Consider the following 24,175-nt stretch of genomic DNA (forward strand, 5'->3'; position numbering starts at 1 on the left):
GTTGGAATGGCAAAAATGGACAAGGCAGGAAACAACAAATGTTGGAGAGGATGTGGAGAAAGGGGATCCCTCTTATGCTGTTGGTGGGAATGCAAGTTGGTAGCCACTTTGGAAAACAGTGTGAAGGTCCCTTAAAAAGTTAAAAATTGAGCTACCCTATGATCCAACAATTGCACTACTGGGTATTTNAAAGTAAATTAGAAACAACAAAAGACAAATATGTGAAAGATCTCCCAATATTTGGAAAATGAACTACACACTTCTAAATAACCCATTTGTCAAAAAATAAATAAAAATAGAGATATGGAAGGATTTTGAACTGAATGAAATAAAAACACAGTATGTGACTGTGAGAAGCTGATTAAAGCAGTATTTAGAGGGAAATTTATAGCACTACACATCTATGTTTAGAAAATAAGAAAGATTTCAAACAAATTATCTCAGGTTTAGCTTAAGAAACTAGAAAAAGAAAAACAAATGAAACTCAAAGTAAGCAGAAGAAAAGAAATAATATAAATCAGAGTGGAAATCAATGAACCAGATTACAGAAAAAGAATATAAAAACCAGTTTCTCTGAGAAGTTGAATAAAACAGTAAATCTCCAGCTATTCTGGTCTGGAAAAAAAAGAGCAAAGGCAATAATTATCAGTATCAGATGTGAGAGTACACTTTCTATAGGTATTAAGAAGTTAATAGAGGACAATTATAAATAACTATATATAAATTTTATATATATATATATAACTTTAATAAAGTCATCCACTTATCAGATCAGTATCAGTACTTATCAGTATCAGTACTTATCATCTCACAGTATCAGATGTGAGAGTACACTTTCTATAGGTATTAAGAAGTTAATAGAGGACAATTATAAATAACTATATATAAATTTTATATATATATATATAACTTTAATAAAGTCATCCACTTATCAGATCAGTATCAGTACTTATNTTTAATAAAGTCATCCACTTAAATGGATTTCTAAAAAGACACAAACCACCAAAGATTATTCAGGAAGAATTAGATAGCATGAATCGCCCAATATCTATTAAAGAAAATTTTAGTTAACAACCTTTCCATCAAGAAAACTTCAGGCCATCCAGTTTCACTTGTGAGATCTACTGGGCATTGAAGGAAGAAATGGTACCAATTGCACACAAGTGTCTGTACAAAATGGAAGAGGAGAGGATGCTTCCCAACATATTCCATAAGACCAGAATGACCCTGATATTACAACAGGCAAGGAGAATATAAGATAGTTACAGTCCAATATTCCTCATGAACATAGATGTAAAGGTTATTAAATTTTTTTGGTTAATGGAATTAAAAAATATAAGGGGTAATACATTATGAGGAGCGATTTGGGATATATTGAGGAGAGCAGGGTTGAGGGAGGAATTTTTGTAGTGGGAGACTTAACTGTGTCTAAATACTTAACTAAATACTTAATGGGAACCACCCACAGAGGAAATAACGAATGGCCCAATCTTCTCTAGAGTGGAGCTTCTCAACTCTGGTTGTGCATTCAAATTTCCTGATGAACTTTGAAAAAAATGCTGATGCCCCAGCCACTGTCCCTATCACTCCCTGCCCGCCTCCCCAAGCTATCACTCCCTCCTGGAATGAATCTGGTCTCTTCCTTCCTCTCTTCCTTCCTCCCTCCCTCCCTCCCTCTCTCTCTCCCCTTCCTTCTTTCCTTCCTCCCTTCCCTCTTTCTTTCTTTCTTTCTTTCTTTCTTTCTTTCTTTCTTTCTTTCTTTTTCTTTCTTTCTTTCTTCTTTCTTTCTTTCTTTTTCTTTCTTTCTTCTTTCTTTCTTTCTTCTTTTTCTTTCTTTCTTCTTTCTTTTTCTTCTTTCTTTCTTCTTTCTTTCTTTCTTTCTTTCTTTCTTTCTTTTTCTTTCTTCTTTCTTTCTTTCTTCTTTCTCATAAGAGCTCACCAGGTATTCAAATGTGCAGCCATGGATAAGAACCATTGTCAATGAGGGATGGGCTAAATGAGTGAAGGGGAGTGAGAAGTACAGACCTCCAGTTATGGAATGAATAAGTTGCAGGAATAAAAGGCACAGCATAAGGAATATAGTCAATGATATTGTAATAGTGTTGTATGGTGACAGATGGTAGCTTACCCTTGTGGTGAGCAAAGCATAATACAAACTTGTCGAATTACTATGTTGTACATCTGAAACTAATGTAACATTGAACATTGTGTGTCAGTCATACTAAAAAAATTTTTTTAAAAAGAGCTGTTGGTTTGGAAGATACAACCTGGGATCCCGATCATAGAAGAAACAGTTTGCCTTAGGTGCAAGGAAAGCTGCTCGTTGTTAACAGGAAAGAGGGAAGGAGGAATCGGATGCAGGTAAATTTGAGAGCTTGATGGGGAACATTAAGGTAGGTCCCCTTAGTTGGCTTATATTTTTAGGAATCTTTACAAAAAGTAATCACATAATTCTTTTAAAAATATTACTGTAGTGTAGTTTACATACAATGTTATATTAGTTTCAGGTGTACACATAGTGATTTGACAATTCTGTACATTAGTCAGCGCTCACTGTGCTAAATGTAGTCATCATTTGTAATTGTATTATTATTATATTACAGACTATATTCCCTATGCTGTACTTTTCATCTCTGTAACTTTTTAATTCTATAACTGAATGTTTGTACCTCCTAATCTTCAACCATTTTTTTCACCCTCTCCATGGGATGATTTGGGATAATTTGTTGCACAGCAATAGGTAACTAACACACGTTTCCTACCTACTATGTTTGGACATGCCTCCCCACTCTTTTATTTGCTGTTATAAATAATGTCTGGGTGGATCAATCAGTTAAGCATCTGACTCTTGATGTTGGCTAAGGTCATGATCTCAGGGTATGAAATTGAGCAGTGCAAGGGGCTCCACACTGGGCATAGAGCCTGCTTAGGATTCTCTCTCTTCCCCTCCCTCTGTCCCTCCCAATCTCCTGCTCATGTGCACACTCTTTCTCTCTCTCAAAAAAATTATAAATAAATAAATAAATAAATAAATAAAGCTGAAGTAAATAGCCTTGGGCACATCTTCTTCATCTTCAGAAGTGAATTTCCAGAAGGGGAGCCGAGTCTAAACGTATGAGCAGTACTTACTTTACTAGTGCATCTAATAAAAACTTGGAATGATTCAGAGAAGATTAACATGGCCCCTGCATAAGGATGAGATGCAAACTCATAAAGTGTTTCATAGTTTTTACAAAACTTGAAAGCAGTTCAATGGAGGAGGGATAGACTTTTCAACAAATGGTGCTGGAGTAATGGGACATCCACTAGCAAGGAGATGAACCTCAGCCTCAGCTTCACATCTTGTACAAAAATTAACTCAAAATGGGGGCGCCTGTGTGGCACAGCGATTAAGCGTCTGCCTTCGGCTCAGGGCGTGATCCCGGCGTTATGGGATCGAGCCCCACATCAGGCTCCTCTGCTGGGAGCCTGCTTCTTCCTCTCCCACTCCCCCTGCTTGTGTTTCCTCTCTCGCTGGCTGTCTCTATCTCTGTCAAATAAATAAATAAAATCTTAAAAAAAAATTAACTCAAAATGGATTATGGGCTTCAATGAAAAACATGAAATTATAAAACCTTTAGGAAAAATAGAAAGAAAAACACTTTGGCACCCAGGACTAGTCAAAGAGTTCTTAGACTTGACACCAAAAGCACAGCCTAGGAAAGAAAAAAAAATTGATCAATTAAACCTCATCAAAGCTAAAAATTTATCTTTTGTGAAAGTTAGGTGAAGAAGATGAAAACAAGCAGCATACTGGGAGGAGATATTTACAAATCACATGTCCCACAGAGGAGTAGTATCAGAATACATAAAGAACACTGAAAACTCAGTAGCAAAAAAAAAAAAAATCAAATTAGAAAATGGGCAAAAGGCACAAACAGACTTTTCAATGACGATGATATGCAGATGGCAAACACACACAAGAAAGATGTTCAGCATTACGAGCCATCAGGGAAATGCAAATTAAAACCATAATGAGATATCACTACATATGGATCAGAATGGAGAAAATAAAAAACAGTGACATTACCAAATGCTGGCAAGCATGCAGAGGCACTCGATTACTAATACATTGTTGGTGGGAATATAAGATGATATACCCACTCTTGAAAACAGTTTGGCAGTTTCTTATAAAACTAAACATGAAATTACCATATGAATCAAAAAATGTACTCTTGGACATTTATCCCAGAGAAATAGAAACTCTGTTCACACAAGCACCTGTAGGTCAATGCTCATAGTGGTGTTATTCACAATAGCCCCAAACTAGAAACAGCGCCGATGTCCGTCAGTGAGTGAATGGTTCAACTGTGGTGCAAAGATACATGGAATATTATTCAGCAATACAAATAAGAGAACTGTTGAAACATACAAAGACTTAGATGGGTCTCCAGGGAATTATTCTGAGTGAAAAAAATCCAATCTCCAAATGTCACCTACCATGGGAATCTTTGATACAACATTTTTGAGATGACAACATTTTATAAATGGAGAACATAGTAGTTTCGAGGGGTTTGGGGTGGGGGAAGAAGGGAGTGAGAGGGAGAAGAATAACTGTAAAAGGGCAAAATGAGGGATTCTGGTGTTGATGGACTTGTTCTGTATCTTGACTGTGGGGATAGTTACATAGACCTATACATATGATTAAATGGTGTAGGACTAAATACACATCTACACTCAGATGAACGCAGGTAAACCTGGAAGTATCTGAATGGCATTAGTGGATTGTATCTATGTCAATATCTTGGTTGTGGTATTAGTTGGCAAGACGTTACTGCTGGTGGAAACTAGGAAAGGGAACATCTCTATTATTACTCTCAACTGAACGTGAATCTGCAGTGACCTCAATAAAACTTTCAATTTTAAAATGGAATGAACATTTTTATACTTTTAAACATATAGACACATTTTACTCCAACAAGAACACAATAGTTTTTTTTTAAAGATTTTATTTATTTATTTGAAAGAGAGAGAGACAGCCAGTGAGAGAGGGAACACAAGCAGGGGGAGTGGGAGAGGGGGAGAAACAGGCTCCCAGCGGAGAAGCCTGATGTGGGGCTCGATCCCCCCTGAGCCAAAGGCAGACACTTAACGACTGAGCCACCCAGGCGCCCCAAGAACACAATAGTTTTTACTTCTACTCACCATAGAAATGAGTTAGTTTACCAGCATACTGGCTGTTACGTGTCTGTTAATTCTTAGCCCATGTTAATACGATAGGAAATTCTATGCAACCAAGATGAAACAGGAAAAGAAAGTTGTTTTGTATGGATAACAACTTCACTTCTCCAGAATTGTATAAGAATTACACAATTCTTATATAATTAATGACTTTTTAATTCCTTCCACAACATTGCACAGACATGTATCAACTAAAACTCCATAAAAATAACACGGCATTCTCTTCTTAGAAATTAGCAGATTGGGCAGATAATAACAGCAGAGAAACACTGAAAATACTATCAACTAGGTTGATTCCATATCTAAATCAAAACCTGTATGTGACTGTGTCTGCATATTGGTATCAAATAACCAAAATTACTCACTTTCACGTGTCCGTGGGATGCTAAGAATTAAACACACACCCAGCAGACAACTTNACTAGGTTGATTCCATATCTAAATCAAAACCTGTATGTGACTGTGTCTGAATATTGGTATCAATAACCAAAATTACTCACTTTCACGTGTCCGTGGGATGCTAAGAATTAAACACACACCCAGCAGACAACTTTAAAAAACCTAAAGGATAGAAATCATCGAAGCCAAATTATCAGACCATAATGTAGTCAAAGCAGAAAAAGAGAAAACTTTGGGCTGAAAAAATTCAGTCTGATTGCAATTTGAAAATAGTTTTCTGAAAACTCATGTCTTAGGGAACCCAAACTGATGGCATGCTTCATTTGTAAACACTAAATGTTGAGAGTAAGCGATTGAGTTATTCAATGAAAGAGGCTATACATTGGAAAAAGAAAAACAAAACACTGTGGTAGACGCAGACAGGGCCACAAATTCCTCCTCACCCGGCGTCCATGCTCTCAGGTGGGTCCTCTAGGCTGACCGCTCTCGGCCACGGGGCCTGCTTTAGCCAATGGACAGGAGGAGACATGCTCCAGGCCGGGACTGGAAAAGCACATCCGGCCTCACAGTCTTGCTCGGACCACCATGTAAAGAGGCCAGGGCTAGGCTGCTGCGTGATGACAGCCATGTGGCCCAGTCAGCCTCATTACCCTGGCCAAGAGCCTGCCAGCTGCTAGCCACATGACCGAGGCCACCTTAGATCTTCCAGCCACCAGCCCACTCACTAGCTGATTAGAGATGCATGAGTGAGCCTAGTGGTGGTGAGCTGAGCCAGTCTGGACCAGAAGAACCATTCAGCCAACCCACAGAAGCATGAGCTCAATGCACACTGCTTGTGTTTAAGTCATGCGTCTTGGGGTGGTTTGCTCCAGCAAAGGCAGTGGCATGAAAACATAAGGGTAAAAAGAAAAGGCAATTGCCTGGGTGGCACAGCGGTTAAGCGTCTGCTTTCGGCTCAGGGCGTGATCCCGGCGTTATGGGATCGAGCCCCACATCAGGGTCCTCCGCTAGGAACCTGCTTCTTCCTTTCCCACTCCGCCTGCTTGTGTTCCCTCTCTCGCTGGCTGTCTCTATCTCTGTCAAATANGTCCTCCGCTAGGAGCCTGCTTCTTCCTTTCCCACTCCGCCTGCTTGTGTTCCCTCTCTCGCTGGCTGTCTCTATCTCTGTCAAATAAATAAATAAAATTAAAAAAAAAAAGAAAAGGCAATTGTCACAGAACGTCTACAAATGTCTTTGCTCTTGCACTTGTCTGTGCTGAGGAAATGAGAGGCGATGCAAATGGTCTTTAATGGTCTGTGTGGGGCTGCGGAATTCTAAGGAGGTGCCCGGGGTCAGGCTGAGAGCGGGGAGTAGCCCCCAGCCTGGGCTGTCCTTATGGCATCCCCTCTTCTCCTGCCCTGAAGTGTAGTATTCACTCTGGTGGCTTCTATGTCTATTTTTCACACAGGTTCATGGGCTACTTTCTCTGAGGACAGGACGAGGGTTGACACAGGGACTGTCAGAAGCCTTACAGCCCTCCCTGGCGGCTCAGGGCTCTGCTCTCCATGCAGGGGTCCTAGGACTAAGTGGACACAAGTCCAGGTAAGGGAAGCAATCTGGGCAGTGGGGAGTCGGACTGAACCAGCAGTCAGCTCACAGCCTGACCTCAAGGCCAAGCGGCCGGCGGCAGGTCCACCTGCGTGGATGAATGCGTGCACATTGGAAGCATTCCAGGTGTGGCGATGCCAGGGTGCCTGGGATTATCCTTTGGGTGATTCAGGTTTCTCCAGGCTTAGAGCACATGTGTACAGAAGAACCCAGAATCATGTGCAGACGGGGTTGCCGAGCCGGCTGGCTTAGTCTCAAGCCAGCTGAACGGAAGTCAAGGATTTCTGCAGGGACCCATCTTCCACAGGTGCTCCTGCAGCATCGTAAACAAGATGGAAGGGACAAGCTGCATCTGTCTGTTTGCAATAAAAAAAAAAAAAACCCTTAAGAACAGACAAGATGGTGCAGAGGCACCACATCTGTCGCAGTGGGACCAGCGGCCGCCAGCAGTTTTTATTTGGCTTTGTGCGGCAGAGAGGCGGGCCTGGTGGGATGTTACTGCGCTGGCTTCCTGAGTGCTGGCCTAGGAGACGCGTAGAGCTGTGCCTGGCCCTGCAGGATCCAGAGCCTTAGCGGCCCTTTCTGAGGGGGCTGGGGACCTGCCCTTGGCCCCAGCTGATCACCACCTCCAGGGCACCGTCGCCCTGTCTTCATGTCATGCACGCGCTTACGAGACGGGGACGGTCCCCAGAAATCTGCAAAGATGATGAGACAAAATTCAAAATCAAGTTCTCTTTTCCAAAAACAACCATTCAAATGTAAGCTGGAATTAACGTGCCTTCCTTCCCGATTTGGGGATCTGGAAGTTCTGGGTAAGGTCGCCACAGCTGTGCTTTCCGTTCTTGCAGCCCTGCGTGGCCCGTGCATTTGCAAATGGGCCGGCTCGGTGGTGCACGAGCTCAGCCTGCTTTGTGGTTGAGGGGGTCCCCCACCTCGGAAGAGGTCTGGAGCTCCACTGTCCTCAGGTCGTTCATTCAATAACTCACTGGTCGGTTAAACGCAACTCCAGAGGATTTCTAGAGATTCCTTCAAATGGTCAGGGTCTCTTGCAAGGTCTTTGGATTCTTCAGAGATCGGCATTTGTGCACCTCGGGGCGGCAGGTGGACGGGTGGGGGGGCGGCGAGCCACGGGATGACTCACACTGTCAGCAAGTGGCACTTTTTAGTTTTTTGAGTCCTATATAAACTCTGAGTTAAAAGACTTAGAAGTCAGGCTGAGCAGTAAAAATCAAAGAAACGAGCAGATGAAGACAAATCTAGGATTTCACTGGGCAGGTTGGGGGGGCACATGTTGCCGCCTAGTCAGGGACATGTGTGCACGGCCTCACCCATCCCAGGAATTGCACGCCTTCCCTCTCTCTGCAGACCTCGGTCCTTCCACTTCCCGAGCTCTGTGGTCAAACCCGAACCAAGGCACTGAAGGGCTCTGGGGACCTGGCACAGCTTCCATTCATCTGCCCAGCTTCCCTCTGCCCCTCTGTCCTGCATTTTCACAGGGTGGCATCAACAGGGAGGCCCCTGACGCAAGGAGCTCCAAGGATGCTCGTCCCGAGCCAGAGTGTTTGTGAACGCAACTATTGTCAAGGTGGTCCCGGTTGACACACCCGCCTGTAAGAGCAAAGACAGCACCTTCCCTTCGCTTTCACTTGAATGCATTTTTGTTCTATGAGCTGCAGAAGTCCGGACCCATAATGCCTATCTAAAAATCTAACCATATCCAAAGGAAACCTTTGCTCTATAAACAAGATTAGCTATCTCCCAATTTTGGTGTATAAATTGGCTCTCCATTTAGACTTCCTCCTCCGCAGTACTCCTTCATTACAAACCATCATTGCATCAGGATAACATTGGAAAACAGAAAAGCAACACAACAAAATACTTAATTTCATTAATCTGTTTAGCAATACCAATATAATGAGACATAATATTGATTTTCTTACTTAGGATTTAAAATCTCTACTTCTTTCCACAGAATTAAATGCTTCAAACTGATATTCCACCTCTTTACAGTCGCATCTTTAATTTAGTTGTTATAATTAGGCATTAACGGGTGTCAGTAGGATAGCCAGTTAGAGACCATTCTGTTCTGCTTGTCTTGATTATCACAGTTTAGATGTAAAGTAAATTAGAATGAAAGACTATACAGTCCAATTACAGATAAAAGCAGCAAACTGCACTGTTGTAATTAGATGCCAGGACTATTTTTCTTAGATTTTGTATCTCTGAGGGCCCTTGGCTGAAGCCATGGCTAAAAGATTGCAGAATGGATCTGCGCTGTTGCAGCCATATTGTCTCTTGCAAAACTTGCGCTTCCGACCGGGAACCTTTCTCGGCCAGAGCCCATGAGGACTTGCTGGGGTTTTCCTCCCCTGGGGTTGGGGCTCTGCCGCCGCCAGCCCTGCCTTCACTGCCTGGAAAGCTCAGGTTGGCCCTGAAGTGCAAGGGTCAATTTCTTTGTGTGTCTTTCTAGCTGCTTCTATCCCTCATCCTCCTCCCCTTCCTCCTTCTTTTTCCCTCGTCCTCTTCCTCCTTGATGTCAAGTCCTGGCTAGCACCCTGATTTGGAGGCCCAGAATGGTGGTCAAAACCAGGCTTTCCACCCTGGTGTGGAATTTTCTAGAAATGCAGATATGCTAGGGGGCGCTTTCCTGTAAGTACTGCTTATCTCTGAACAGAGAAAACTGGCCACGTCAAATGTGGCCACTGAACAGTGACTTGGAGGTAGTGCGACCCATTCATTCATTTAAAAAATGTGTGTTGACTGCCCACCCTGCAGGGCATGAGGCTGGATGGTGGGCTCCCAGACACACCTGCTGGAAGGGGCGTCAAGGTCTGGTGCATGTGGGGCAGCCATGGGCAGAGAGTTATAGCACACCATGGGGTAAGCCTCTGTGTCCTGTAAGAGACAGAGCACGACACCCATCCCATGTGAGAGGTGAGAAATTTACCCCCACCTTAGGCTATGATACCTGAGTTGTTTTGTTTTTTTAAGATTTTATTTATTTATTTGAGATAGATAGAAAGAGAGAGCAAGAGACAGATTGAACAACAGCATGAGCGGGGGGGAGGGGCAGAGGGAGAGGGAGAAGCAGACTCCCCGCTGAGCAGGAAGCCCTATTCAGGGCTTGATCCCAGGACCCTGGGATCATGACCTGAGCCGAAGGCAGGTGCTTAACTGACTGAGCCATCCAGGTGCCCCAATACCCGAGTTGTTTTGAAGGACGAGAGGGAATTATTTAGGTGGGTGAAGGCATAGCAGGGAGTCCCAAAAGGAAAACCATGTTCAAGTCAAAGGGAAAGAGGTGGTCTCAGGGGGCAGAGTGTGGTGGGAAAGGAAACCGCATGCACCAGGCAGGCTGGGTCATGAAGGGTCCTATGAATGAAATTGAAGGAGATGGGTCAGGTAGCGTCTCTGTCACGGGAAGAAGTCATGGGCACCTCCTGGCATTGGAATAGATTCCCCAGTCCCTGGTCCTTTTGAAATCCTGACCCAGACTGCCATCTCTGACCTTCATTTCCATGTGATTACTTTGAATTAGCCCTGGGGTTCCAATGGGGGAAGACCCCCAGCCCCAGACCTTGGTTTGTGGGTCTGTTAGAGGGACCCATGCTGTCCTGATAGTGTCTAGATGTTCAGATAGTGGCTTCTTGGAAACTGGGGGACGGAGGTGGGACTAGTAAGAGAGATCCGTCACTGCAGGGGGCATAAATGGCTAATGTGTACCCCAAGAATATCCGTTATGATGAGAGTCAAAAGCCTCTCCCTAAAAAGTGTCTCTGATCCCTGAGGGACTTTGGGATTCCAGGCCCCGTGATGAAATTTCTAGNTCCTGATAGTGTCTAGATGTTCAGATAGTGGCTTCTTGGAAACTGGGGGGCGGAGGTGGGACTAGTAAGAGAGATCCGTCACTGCAGTGGGCATAAATGGCTAATGTGTACCCCAAGAATATCCGTTATGACGAGTCAAAAGCCTCTCCCTAAAAAGTGTCTCTGATCCCTGAGGGACTTTGGGATTCCAGGCCCCGTGATGAAATTTCTAGCAGTCAGACCACCCAAGATGCGATGGGCTGATTATCAGTGAGGTTCCTGTCTCTTTACCCATACTGCAACAGGTTAGAGACGCCTCCTTCTTCACCACATGGGAACCCACTATCACTGGCTCCTGTGTCGAGTCTATGGCTGTTTGAATCCACCAAACATTCACTGAGTCAGAGGGTACCAGCCTCCATTGCACGTGACGACATGAGACAAGCCTAATCTTCTCCGTCTTGGCAATGCATTTAGCTGATATTTCCTGGTGTATTTTGCAAAGCACCCCACCATCAGAGCAAGTGAGGTCGCTCTGCTGGACCGTCTCAGGCTGAGCATGCAGGAATCTGTATTTATCTCAAAGTATATTCCCAGCCATTCACCCTCCCTCTTTTCTTACTTTGAAATCCACTGGTGTGTCTCCATGCAAATCTGGGCTGGCCACACGTCTATTCAGGCATTACTAACAGGGGGATGTGTGGTCTACACGTCTAAGTCATGCAATTTCAAGTGCCCATCAGCCAAGAAGAAAGGCATCTGAAGAGTTGGAATGGCATGGTGACCTCCCCACCAGTCAGGGGCTTGTGCTCTGAGGCTTGGGCTCCAGTCTGGTCTTCCCATAGGTCTCAGGTTCACGTACCTCTGATGGCACGCCCTTGCACAGCACTGAAAGGCTTCTGGGGTTGAAAGACATGTAATTTTTATTCAATAGGACCTGTAAACATAAACCAGGTCCTTCAGCTGATGGTCTTCCATAGAAGGAGGAATCTGGGCGAAAAAGTGAAGACTAATTGAGGAGAGATGGAACTTAGTCTTTACCAACAGACTTCATGGGTAATTCAATCATATGGGATTTCAGCCCCTGGTACTGACTTTGGGACTCGATTCCCATGAAAGATGTGATTCACTTTCATGAGCTTTAGTCTACTAGGGACATGGGTCATTATGAGTCTGATATCTGTGTGACCACCTGCCAACTTTGCATGGTCCTTGTACTGGGATCAGGAAATGTACATCCTCCATGCTAAAATGGCATTGCAGAGGAAAATACCACTGTCATATCCAATCATATTGTCGCTGGCACATTTTTAAAGTGAGCTGATCCCATCTAGGGAGGAGGATTGTGCTGGACAATTTGTGAGCCCCATAGGGGCCTAGGGTGCTCTAAGTCTCCTGACTTCTGGGTCATGTTCCCTGTCCCACTAAGGAGGGACTTAGTTATCTGGGGTGGCGCTGTGGAAACCTACATGTCACCTCTCTCCATCCCAACATGGGCACTCATGCACACACACACACACACACACACACACCCTGGGCATCTACCAAAAACCAAAGAAAAAACCTATTTCTTGCAAGTGTTCTGGAGAGACCCACTGTTAATTTAGGAAGATTTCTTTTTTCCATGATGCATTAATTTCCTAGAGATCATTTAAGGTGTGATCCAGGCATATATTTTCTTTTGCGACCAAACGGATCTGAACTCTTACTAATTTTGCCTACAATTAGTTTGGTGTAATTACCGCCACTTACAATTCAGTCTGCTTTCACTAAAAAAAATTATTGTTCATGGGGTCATAAAACTCTTTAAAAATTGCTTAATGAAAAATGGAGCCTTGGGAATGTCGCACAAGATAAGCCCAGCCATTAAATCCAGGACTTCCTGTGCGCACGAGGTGGTAGTTTGTGCCGGAGGCTGTAGAGCTGTGTGTGTGTGTGTGTGTGTGTGTGTGTGTGTGTGTGTGTGTGTGTGTACGTGGGGGGGGGAGCCGCTTTCTTAGGGAGAGAANGGAGAGAAGCCCTCTTTCATCAAGTGTCCTCTGTGGTCCTGGGCAGGTGTTTTGTAGCCCAGGAGGACTTGAGGTGACAGTTCAGAACAGGATAAGCGATACGCTCTCTATCTCCTGCTTGTCTCCTGATGGGTCAGAACAGACAGATCCAACCGGAAGAAAGAAATAAGGAGGGAGTGGCATAGAGCAACACACACTAGCCTCCAAGCCAGTTTCACTTTTCAGGTACATATGGCGTGAGCTTGGTCCACTCTGCCATGTTCCCTGAATGGAGACCTCACATCCTCTCCAGCAACACACATCTCTGAAGTGTGATAAATGCACCGGCTGACTCTGTTCTCATGTTCTAGACATTCACACATGTCCTCACGTTCTGGGCGTGCACACCCATGTTCTCATTCCTCCACACTGGGACAGGGCCAGCGGCTGAGAGTGAGAAGGCCGTATAGATGAAGAAGGCCAGTGTGAAGAGAATGGGGATTCTAGTCCATGGGGCTCCCGGGATCGTCACTGCAGGGTCTTCGGAGCTAGATGTCTGAGCATATGTCCCTCGGGGACATTCCTCCCCCTTAAGCTCCTGCCCCAGATACAAGAGTTGCCTTGAACCCACTGACCAGCGCAGCTTTGCTTCTTCAGCTTAGAGCGGACAGTTCCCACATAGATGGTGAGTGAGAAATAAGAGGCAAGACCCCAGATGAGCCACTGTGTCCGAGAGTGCAAAACCAGGCAGTGTTGGTTGCTGGGCCATTGGCACAACAGTTTGCTTCAATGAGCTGCCACATTCTCTCAGCAAGTCCCAGCACTACCTTGAAGCTCTGTGGCCTCACTCCTCCTTCCCTTGACTGATTCCCTTGGCCTGCCTGGCCCCCATTCCCAGGGTGGCCCCCAGAGTGGTCTCTAGGTTTCCAGAATGAAGTTAAATCTAGCAAAGATCCAAAGACCATGTTAGCACCCTCCTCAAAGGGCTTCCCATCGCATTCACAATAAAAGCCAAACACCTTGCAGACCCCTTGAGATCACTGGGATCTGAACCCACCCCATCCTCTGGGCTCATCTGGCCCATCTCTGCCCCCACGAACCTCACTCTGGCCACACCAGCCAGCCCTGAAGGAGCCCAGGCTGTCCTCTGCCTGGAGGCTCCCCCACACCCCTTCATGACTCTGTTCCTAGAGGAGACCCCCAGAGAGACCACCCTGTTCTCCTCAATGGCTCCCTGTGCCCTCCCCTGCCCTCATGCCGTCACGGCACCTGCCATTGCTGACCTGAGGCCCAAGACTGGGGTTCTGATGGAACTCTGTCCTCCTCTAAATCTATGATCTTGAACAAGTCACCTAGCCCTTCCATGTCCCATTCTCCTCATCTGAAATGAGAGAAGAGAGTACTGCCTCAAACCGTGGGTATAAGGATCAAAAGAGGCAACACCTGCAAAAGGCTTGGAATGGCATTTGGCATAGAGAAGGGTTGGCCGTTAACTTTTTAATAATTCAATTTATATAATATGTAATTATACAATTTGTACAGTATACTTTTAATATGTAATAATAATTTGTAGTAGTGTGTTATTTCCTATGAACCCAGGCTGAAGCCTGCACTCAGCTCAAACTGGGGATGGAACCGCATGTCCCAACCTGTATTCCACGTCCTGCCAGCCAGATGACACATAATTGTGCACGAGTGTGGAATATCACCTTTTTATAGATGTATCGCCCACAGCTTTGTCATGCCCTGCAGCACTTTTTTACTATGAAAGGATAATTGGCACAAGTAACCCACCAACGTCTGCCTAACTCAAGTCAAGAACCCCCTGCCTGACTGACCCCATTTGGTTCCAGAATTCTCTGAGAAATATAATTGCGCTGGCTACAGGATTCACACGTGCAGCATGGAGGGACGGTTTAGCAGTGCATGGCGCTGGCGACTTCATGTCTGTGCTCAGGATGCCATGGAGCCCTCGCACTTGAGTGTGGGTCGTGATAAATGGACTTCTTTTGTTTACATAACTTAAATCTGGGTATTCTCTCCAAGGCAGGAGAGCTCCTTCCAAATTGTCTTTGGGCAAAAAATAGTTCTTTAGATGCAGTGTTCACTTCCCTTAAGGGAACAACATCTTTTGTTTCTAGGATTTAGTGCTGGGATTTTGTTAAACTGGGCTCCGCGCTCTCCTTCTTTGTTCTCATCGCCATTTCTTGATTCTTGAGCACTTTAAGTTTATTTGATGATCGTACTCTGTATAACGTCACAGAGTTCAAAGATAAAATGATATAAAAAGGGACACAATGAAGGGTCTTATGCTGGTTTTCTCCCTCTCATTCCTTCTACCCCGATAATTTCATTCACAGCTGAAAATAACTTCTTTGATATTTTATTTTTCGGTTTCTAAAAAGTAGTTGAAAATTGAATGGCGTAGCCTTGGATAAGACCTGAATCTTCTATTTTTGCTATGGATCAGGCTTTGTTTTATTTTTTACTTGAGCATGGTTGACACACAATGTTACATGAGTTCTGGGGTGCGCAGTAGAATGATTGGACAAGTCTGTACATGAAACTGCTCGACACAAGGGCAGCTGCCATCTGTCACCACACAATGCTCTTACAACGTTGACGATGTTCCCTACGCTGCGCCTTTTGTCCCCATGACTTATTCATTCCATACCTGGAGGCCCGTACCTCCCTTTGCCCTTCGTCCATTTCGCCCATCCCCCCCCTCTCCCCTCTGGCCACCACCAGTTTGTTCCCCGTATTTATGGTCTATTTCTGCTTTTTCTTTGTTCATTTGCTTTGTTTTTTCAGATTTCACATATAAGTGAGATCATATGGCATTTGTCCTTCTCCATCTGAGTTATTTCCCTTAGCTTAATTCCCTCTAGGTCTATCCATGTTGTTGCAAATGGCAAGATCTCATTCTTTTTTATGGCTGAGTGGTATTTCTGTGTGTGTGTGTGTGTGTATCACATCTTGTTTATCTATTGATAGAGTATGTTTTGAGAAATGACACCTATATGAAGCAAAAGAGGCAATAAATAGAGTTAGCCATTCAACATTCATTAAGAAGTACACGTGTGGGTTTTTAAAACATCATCTACCTTATCTTTGTTTAGACACAAAATAAAGTGGTCTTGGCAGTATTCTGTTGGTTTCAGAGGGGTTGGAAGGAGAGAGCTGAGTCCCGAGTTCACCGTCATTCTGGAAATTCCTGATTCATCCATTAGAACGCCAGTGGCAATGAGCAGGTCCTTGATCAGGCACTCCTGGCCATTGGCGTGTGTTTTCTCATGAGTTTGCCTTAGGCAGCAAGCATTTATTGACTACTACATGCCAGAACTTTCTCTGTGCTGGGGATACAACAGCAAAAAGAGTCTGAGATGTCTGCTACCAAAAACTTCTTGACCCCCTGCTGAGTGCCAGGGCTGCTGGGCGGGCCTGGAGACAAAGCAGTTCCCCTCAATGTGCTCGTTCTTAGGTGGAGAGGCAATCAGCAAAAGCATGAATGATGGAAGGTCAGCAGTGACAGGTGTCCCGGTGAAACTGAATACAGGTGAGGCCACAGGGAGTGATCGGGGGAGGCAGAGGGTGAGCGCTTAGCCTCTCCAGGAATCCCCTCTAGGAACAGAGTCATGAAGGGGTGTGGGGGAGCCTCCAGGCAGGGGACAGCCTGGGCTCCTTCAGGGCTGGCTGGTGTGGCCAGAGTGAGGTTCGTGGGGGCACAGATGGGCCAGATGAGCCCAGAGGATGGGGTGGGTCAGATCCCAGTGATCTCAAGGGGTCTGCAAGGTGTTTGGCTTTTATTGTGAATGCGAGGAAGCCCTTTGAGGAGGGTGCTAACATGGTCTTTGGATCTTTGCTAGATTTAACTTCATTCTGGGAAACCTAGAGACCACTCTGGGGGCCACCCTGGGAATGGGGGCCAGGCAGGCCAAGGGAATCAGTCAAGGGAAGGAGGAGTGAGGCCACAGAGCGAGCAAGGGGCCATGGCAAACCCAGGCATGGGTCTTGGCCTCTCTGCAGGGGACGGGTGCTTCTTCAAGCAGATGCAGGGAGATCAAGAGTGTTGGCATGCAAACGGCCCAGAGGAGCCCTTCATCAGCAGTGATGGGTATCTTCGTGTGCGGTGTTTTTTCAGCTTGTCCTTGGACAGGAAACTGACATGCTCATCTTCTAGTGTTAAGCGAGGAATCTAGAAACCCTGCCTTGCCCAAGCCTATGAGGTTGCAGAGACATCTGGACCTCTTGGAAAGGTATTGTGTCCTTCCCCTCCCCTTTGTGGGCAGGGAACAGGTGTCCAGGGACAGCCGAGTGTCTCTGCTTGTTAATACCTGTGAGTTCTTACAGATAGCCTCTGTGGACCTGGACATCGGTGACGTGTGGCTGGGAGCGAGGAACACGCCCTGTGGCTTGTCTACCTTGAGGCTCCTTCCCACCTTTTCTTCACCCTGTGAGCCAGGCTGCCTTTCACACAGGAGCAGGAGGAGAAGCGACCTGGAATGACATCTTGCGTTTCTCCTCTCAACCCTGAGGGGCCTTGCCCTTGGCTCTGCCCTGTGCCTTGTGTCACTGTGGTTGGACTGAGGGGCTTTGCAGCCTGTCGACTCTGAAAGCATGAGTGTGTTGGCGTTTTCCTCTTCCCTGGCCTTTAGCTGAGGCAAACCGCCGCGGGGTGCTGACGGGAGGCCTCGGAGCACCCTGCGTCCGTGTTATTACGGCAAACTTAAGAGTAGTAAATAAAAGGAACAAACGAAATAAAAACACAAAATGAAAAAATAATTAAAACAATAACTATTCCATTCATTCTGAGCACATCATCCAAGATTACATTAGAAAAAACTACAATAAAAACATGCTTTTAATCTGATAGTAAAAAAGCCCAATAAAATAAAAATGAGCTCCATTAATGAAAATAATGGCTCTTACCCCAGCCAGTTAAAATGCTGAGCTTATGTGTTTTGGGGTTTGGGGGAGCTGAGGACTGCTGTTTTCCACAGCTGGTGACAGATTTGGTTCTGTTACATCCTGGAGATGGCCCCAGCTAACTAGGATTGCTCAATCTGGAATCTTACCTTTTGTATGAAGCCCAGAGAAATTCTGTAGGAAGACAACCGAGTCCCGGGGAGATGGGCAAAAGGGGGATCTGTGCTCTGTTTAAGATTTGGACTTCCAAAAGGCACTCACACGTGTCGGGGCATGAATGCATGTGTGTGTGTGCGTGTGTGTGTGTGTGTGTACGTGCGTGTGTGTGTGTGTACGTGCGTGTGTGTTTTATTTCTCCCTCTTTCTCTCTTAACCCTCCTCCCTCTTCCTTCCTTCTCATTACTTCAATTTGCTTTTGCCCCTTTTAGGAAGAGACTTTAATTTTCTTGCAGATGACAGGTAAGCCCCACCTTAGACTCTTTTTGGATGAAAAGGAGGTATAAATAGATAAGTCCCCAGTAATGGGAGACCTCAGCAACACCCTTTCCTCCTATTTTTGCTAGATAAATTGTGTGCAGAGTAGAGCCCAGCACTTCCTCCCGCATCAAGCATCCATGTCCCCATGGCCTTCCCCAGTGCGCCCTCCTCCGGGGGCTCTCTCCCCATTCCATTCTAGCGTGTGTTCGAGCCGTAATTTGTAGTGACTTGTGTATTTACTTGCTTAGTTCCGAACCCCTTGAGTGCAGCTACAAAAGGAGAAATGCCACCATTCACAGTCCACGTCTTGACCCCTGAAGACTTTGCTGGGGGCTGACCTCACAGAACCCGGGATGAAACTTGTTCAAAGAAACTCTCTGTCCATTTAATCAAGTCCTCTGCTGCACTCCCAGGGCCCTGATGCTACCACTACAAGTACTTATGCGTTCAAATGAATATTAACATTGTAATTTAGTACCTAATTATGCTTCTCTAGTCATAACTGGAAATGTGGTATTAAAATCCTTACATGCTCTTTGGCTATCAGCATGTACCTTTGTCAATATCCTGGAATCGCAGAGATTTCGTTAATGTACAGTGTCTGTGCTCTCGTCTCTCCCTGTCGCTGATCCTTCCCTGTCGCTTGCAGATTCACTCTTTGCTGTTCTTGGTTGTGTCGAGTGCCGCAACGTTGCTTGAATAAAATAGACCGTCCAGGAGTTCAGCTCCTTCCTGAAGAAGCGTGTGCACAGATGGGTTTCAAAATGGCTTTGTCTTTTGTCTGATCATAGTACCAGCCGAAGAATGTAAGGTCTTAGGATTCCACTGCGGGAAACCCGCCACCTTCGACCATCCTGCCTGACACATAGTAAGTGCTCAATAAAGTCAGCTTGATGAAAACTTCTCATCTTGTCTCGTATCTCTAGGCCAGTGGTCCTCAGTCCCAGATGCACGTAAGAAAACAGGTATCTTAAAAAAAAAAGATTCTCATGCCTGGTCTCATGTCAGAACAATGAAATCTGAGCCTCTCTGGATGGGGTTTCCAGATGGTTCCAACAGGCAAGAAGGATTGAAATCCCTGCCCCAGGCCCAGCTAATATACATATGTTTTAAAGAGCCACTGTTTCCTGAAGGACTAGTTCCAAGGTTGAGCAGCTATTAACGAGTGATCAGAAACTTGGGTTCTGCTTGCAACTTTTCTACGAATTGATTAGCCATACCTAAAAGAGCAGCGGCGAAGGAAGGGGAGGTAGGTTTTATGTTGGTAAAAATACTTTCGAAGAGATCAATCCATTTCAGAAAACGATTGTCCTGATAGCAACCGTTTGTGTCTGGACAGTGTTTGCTGTTCTAACTTCCAAGTGTTTTGTGCAAGTTCTCCTATCAGGCAAACCCCCCTGTTGGGAGGACTGGGTGGACATCCCACAGCCTGCAGATGGCTCATACCCAACAACCCTGCTAGTTCAGACTCAGGAACACATCCAGGAGCCTCTGCTTTGAAAATATGTACTTGCAAGTGAGGGGGGAAAAAAAAGAAACACCACAAATGGTATGTCAGTGAGTCACCCTCTAAGAAAACAAGGTTTCTGACACTTCTACTGTGTTTGGAGATGACCTTTCTGAGCAAAGAGGACCCGTGTGCTGGAGGATCACGGGGCAGCATGGAGGCGGCATGAGCCTCTTATAGTCTGACCCCCTGCCTCACCAAGGATTGTCACCCATGTGCTCAGACACGCCGGACAGCCTTCTTGCCATGGCGTGTGAAATTCCCAAGCACTGGACACTGGCTGTCTTCGTCCAGCAGCTTTAGCAACAGATCACGTCAGGAAAACTATACGGAGTGGATTTGGGTTGAAAGCATCCCATGCATGAGCCTCTGCACAGAGATGATTCTCTCTGGGCCATACCACAGAATCACCTGGTGACCTTCCCAAAGCTACAGTCTAGGGCCTGGAGTCCGACTCTGGGGGTCCCTCAAGTGATTCAGGCAACCTGGCTCCTGGGAACCCCGGCTGGAGTGCATGCAATACTGATGTGCTCACTTGCCTGGACCCACGAAGATCCGTGTGACTCAAGAACTTTCTCCTTCTTGTCCATTATCAAATTGTCTATTCTGTGCACCATTTTCTCTCTTCTCAACTTGGTGTCATTGTGTACAGATTTTCTAAAAGTTCTTTGTCTTCGTTTTATGTAAATTGTCAATGACACATGTTTTAGTGAACTCTAATTTACCTTAAATTGAAGTAAATGTATAATTGGTCGAATACAAGAGCCTACGTTAATGAGTTTTGGTAGACGAATACAGGCAAGTGTACGTTTCCCTTCTTAGTCATAAGTAGAACAGTTACATCACCCCTAAAAGTTCCCTTGTGTCTCTTGAAAGCCATTCCCCAGCCCCCAGGCCTAGTCACTAGCAACCACTGTTTGGTTTTCTGTTGCTATAATTCCACCTTTTCTAAAATTTTACATAGAACGAATCATGTAGTATGCAGTCTTTTGTGTCTGACTTTTTTCACTAGAAATGCCTATTATAATGTGTTTGAGACTCACTTGTTCCTTTTTTTCTTAATTTGCTACTTTTAAAATGATTAATTAATTAGTTTTTAATTGATGTATGGGTGACATATAGCACTATGTCAGTTTCAGATGTACAGGTCATGTTTCTTGTCTATCAGAGGCTTATTCTTTCTTCTCGGCCGAGTAGCGCTCTGTTGTATGGCTAGAGCATGATTTATCCATTCACAAACTGATGGACATCTGCATTATTTCCAGTTTTATGAAATGATGAATAAATTTGCTTTAAACATTCACAAAAAGGTTGCTTTATAGATACATAAATATCTAGGGATGGGATTGCTGGGTTGTATAATACATACATCTTTGAATTTAGGAGAGATGCTAAATTCCAGAATGACCATGCCATTTAATATTTTGAGCAGCAATTTATGGGATTTCCAGTGATTTCATCTCTTTGGCAAGGTTTGATTGCTTTTTTTTTTAGCTATTTTAGTAGGTATGCAGGGCTTTTCATCGTGGTTTTAATTTGCATTTCTCTGATGATTAACAATATTGAACATTTTTTACATGTTTTTATGCCATTTATATGTCTTTGGTGAAGTGTCTAATTCAAATATTTTGCCCATCTGTGCCTTTTTTTTTTTTAAAGATTTTATTTATTTATTTGACAGAGATAGAGACAACCAGCGAGAGACGGAACACAAGCAGGGGGAGCGGGAGAGGAAGAAGCCAGCTCATAGTGGAGGAGCCTGATGTGGGGCTCGATCCTATAACGCCGGGATCACGCCCTGAGCCGAAGGCAGACACTTAACCGCTGTGCCACCCAGGCGCCCCTCATCTGTGCCTTTTTTAAGGGAAAAATCAATTTGGGGAAAATTGACGTCTTTGCTATGTTTAGTCTTCCTTCCAGTGCCTGAACAGGGCGTGCCTTGCCCCTTCTTTGGATCTTCCTGGGATTTTTCATCTGCATTTAGTAGATTTTAGATCTTGTACATGTTTTTTTTTAAGTTTATACCTAAGTATCTCATTCTCTTTGGAACAAGCACCTGAGGTATTTTAATTTTTATTTTGGTTCATGCATGTTCACTCTAGGACATGGGAATTGACTTTTATGTGTTAATTTCCTACTCTACACCCTTGCAGACTTTGCTTACTCATTCTAACTATTAGTTAGTTAGTTAGTTAATTAGTTAGTTAGTTAGTTAGTTTTTTAAGATTTCCTGAGATTTTCTATGTAGGCAATACGTCATCTGCAAAGAGAAACAGTTTGATTTTCTCACCACTGTCTGCCCATTCCTTTTTTTGCTGCCTTGCACTGGCTAGAACTTGCAGCACTGTACTGACTATGAATGGAGAGGGTATACCTTCCTGCCCTTGTTTCCAGCCTTAGAGGGAAAGCAGTCCATCTTTACAGTCAGCATGGTGTTCAATTACCTGTAGGAGTTTTGTGGGTGCCTTTAGGAGATTGAGGATGGCCTCTTGCTTCTATCTGGCTGAGAATTTGCATCATGAGTGGGTGCTGGATTTTGTCAAATGCACTGTCTATGTTGGGGTACCTGGGTGGCTTAGTTGGTTCAGTGTCCAACACTTGCTCCCAACTCAGGTCTTGATCTCAGGGTCTTGAGTTCAAGCTCCATGTTCGGCTCCATGCTGGGCATGGAGACTACGTTTAAAAAAACAAAAAAAGGCCCTATCTGGGTCAACAGATATGATCATGTGATTTTTCTCTTTAGCCTACTGAGATGGTTGATTACATTGATTGATCTTTGTATGTTGAACCCACATTGCATATCTGGAAGAAATTCAAGAGGATCATGCTGTCTCATTCTGTTTTTTTGTTTTTGGGTTTTTTTTTTTTTTTGTATTACTGGGTTGATTTGCTAATATTTTGTTGAAGATTTTTGTTGCTAAATTCATAACAGATAGTGGTCTGCCATTGTCTTATTTTGTAGTATTGGAGCGGTTTTAATACTAGCCTTAAATGAGTTTAAATGTGTTTGCTCTATTCTATTTCCTGGGAAAGATTGCATAAAATTGTTGTTAATTCTTTAAATATTTGGTAGAATTTTCTAGTAAACCAACCATTTCTTTTTTATTTTTTTGAAGATGTATAATGAAAAATTCAATCTATTCAATGGTCTGGGGACCTGCTGGGTCATCCATTTCATCTTGGTTTTGGTAATTTGTGGTTTTTAAAGAATTGGTTCATTTCTTCTAACCTGTTGAATTTGTGAGTGTATGGTTGTTCACAGTATTCCACTCATTCTTTTAGTGGCCACAGGATCTGACATAATACCCCATTTCATTCTTGATATTGATGATTTGTGTCTTCTCACATTTTATCTTGGTCAGTTTTGATAGAGGTTTGTCATTACATTTTTTTTAAAGAAATGGCTCTTTATTGTATGGCTTTCTTTTTTTAAAAAATTTAAATTGTATTACTTTTCATTGTTGTTTTCCTACTTTTAATTTCATTGACTTCTGCTCTGATCTTTATTTCCTTTTTTGTTTTCATTGTCTTTACTCTTCCTTTTCTGTTTTCTTGAGGTAGGAACTTTGATTTGTGACTTTTCCTCTTTTCTAAAGTAATTTAAGGCAGTAAACTTCTCTCTTAGCATTGCTTTTGCTGAATACCACATATTTTAATATATTATATTTTAATTTTCATTCATTTTTATGTATTTTAAATTTCTCTTAAGACTTCTTCCTTGACCCATGGAATTTAGAAGTGTGTTGTTTAATTTCCAAATGGGGGATAGAGGGAAAAATGTATTGACTCCTTGGAAAAGAAAATTTGCCAGATTTGCTTTGAGAAAGTAATATGATATGAGCCTCCATGCTTACATAAAGGGCCTTACACACCCTTGAGAAATCTGCATGACCACAGGAATACCTCTAAGAGAAACACAAGGGAAACATTTGCTTCCTTTACTTCTGAGACATCTCTTAATCAGGAGCACTAATAAATCCTCTCATTCAGTCATTCATTTGCTCAAAACATTGTTCATTGTCTTTCCCAGAGCGCCATCCTCTGTAGTCATGTGCAGGGTCTTCCTGGACCTAGAGCTCACAGATCCCTTCACTCACTGTGTTGTTGTGTCTCTCATTCTGAATTCTGCCCTGTTAGCATAAATTGCTGAAAACAAATGTTCACAGGGTATTGAGGGTGCCAATTACGAGATTGGCTTGGCTATTGATTTAGAGATGTGAACATTTGAGCAACATTCACAACCCAAGTACAGCCAATTATTAAGT

At 44.0% G+C, this 24,175-nt stretch overlaps 1 non-coding gene across 1 annotated transcript; it reads left to right on the forward strand.

Moving 5' to 3' along the window:
• The first annotated feature begins 3,121 nt into the window (after positions 1-3,121).
• Positions 3,122-3,230, forward strand: LOC117795358. Its single transcript, XR_004619327.1, has one exon. It is a non-coding gene; the product is annotated as a U6 spliceosomal RNA (small nuclear RNA).
• Positions 3,231-24,175: the final 20,945 nt, after the last annotated feature.

This window comes from Ailuropoda melanoleuca, chromosome 12 (genome assembly GCF_002007445.2).
Source record: "Ailuropoda melanoleuca isolate Jingjing chromosome 12, ASM200744v2, whole genome shotgun sequence".
In the NCBI taxonomy this organism is placed as follows: Eukaryota; Metazoa; Chordata; class Mammalia; order Carnivora; family Ursidae; genus Ailuropoda; species Ailuropoda melanoleuca.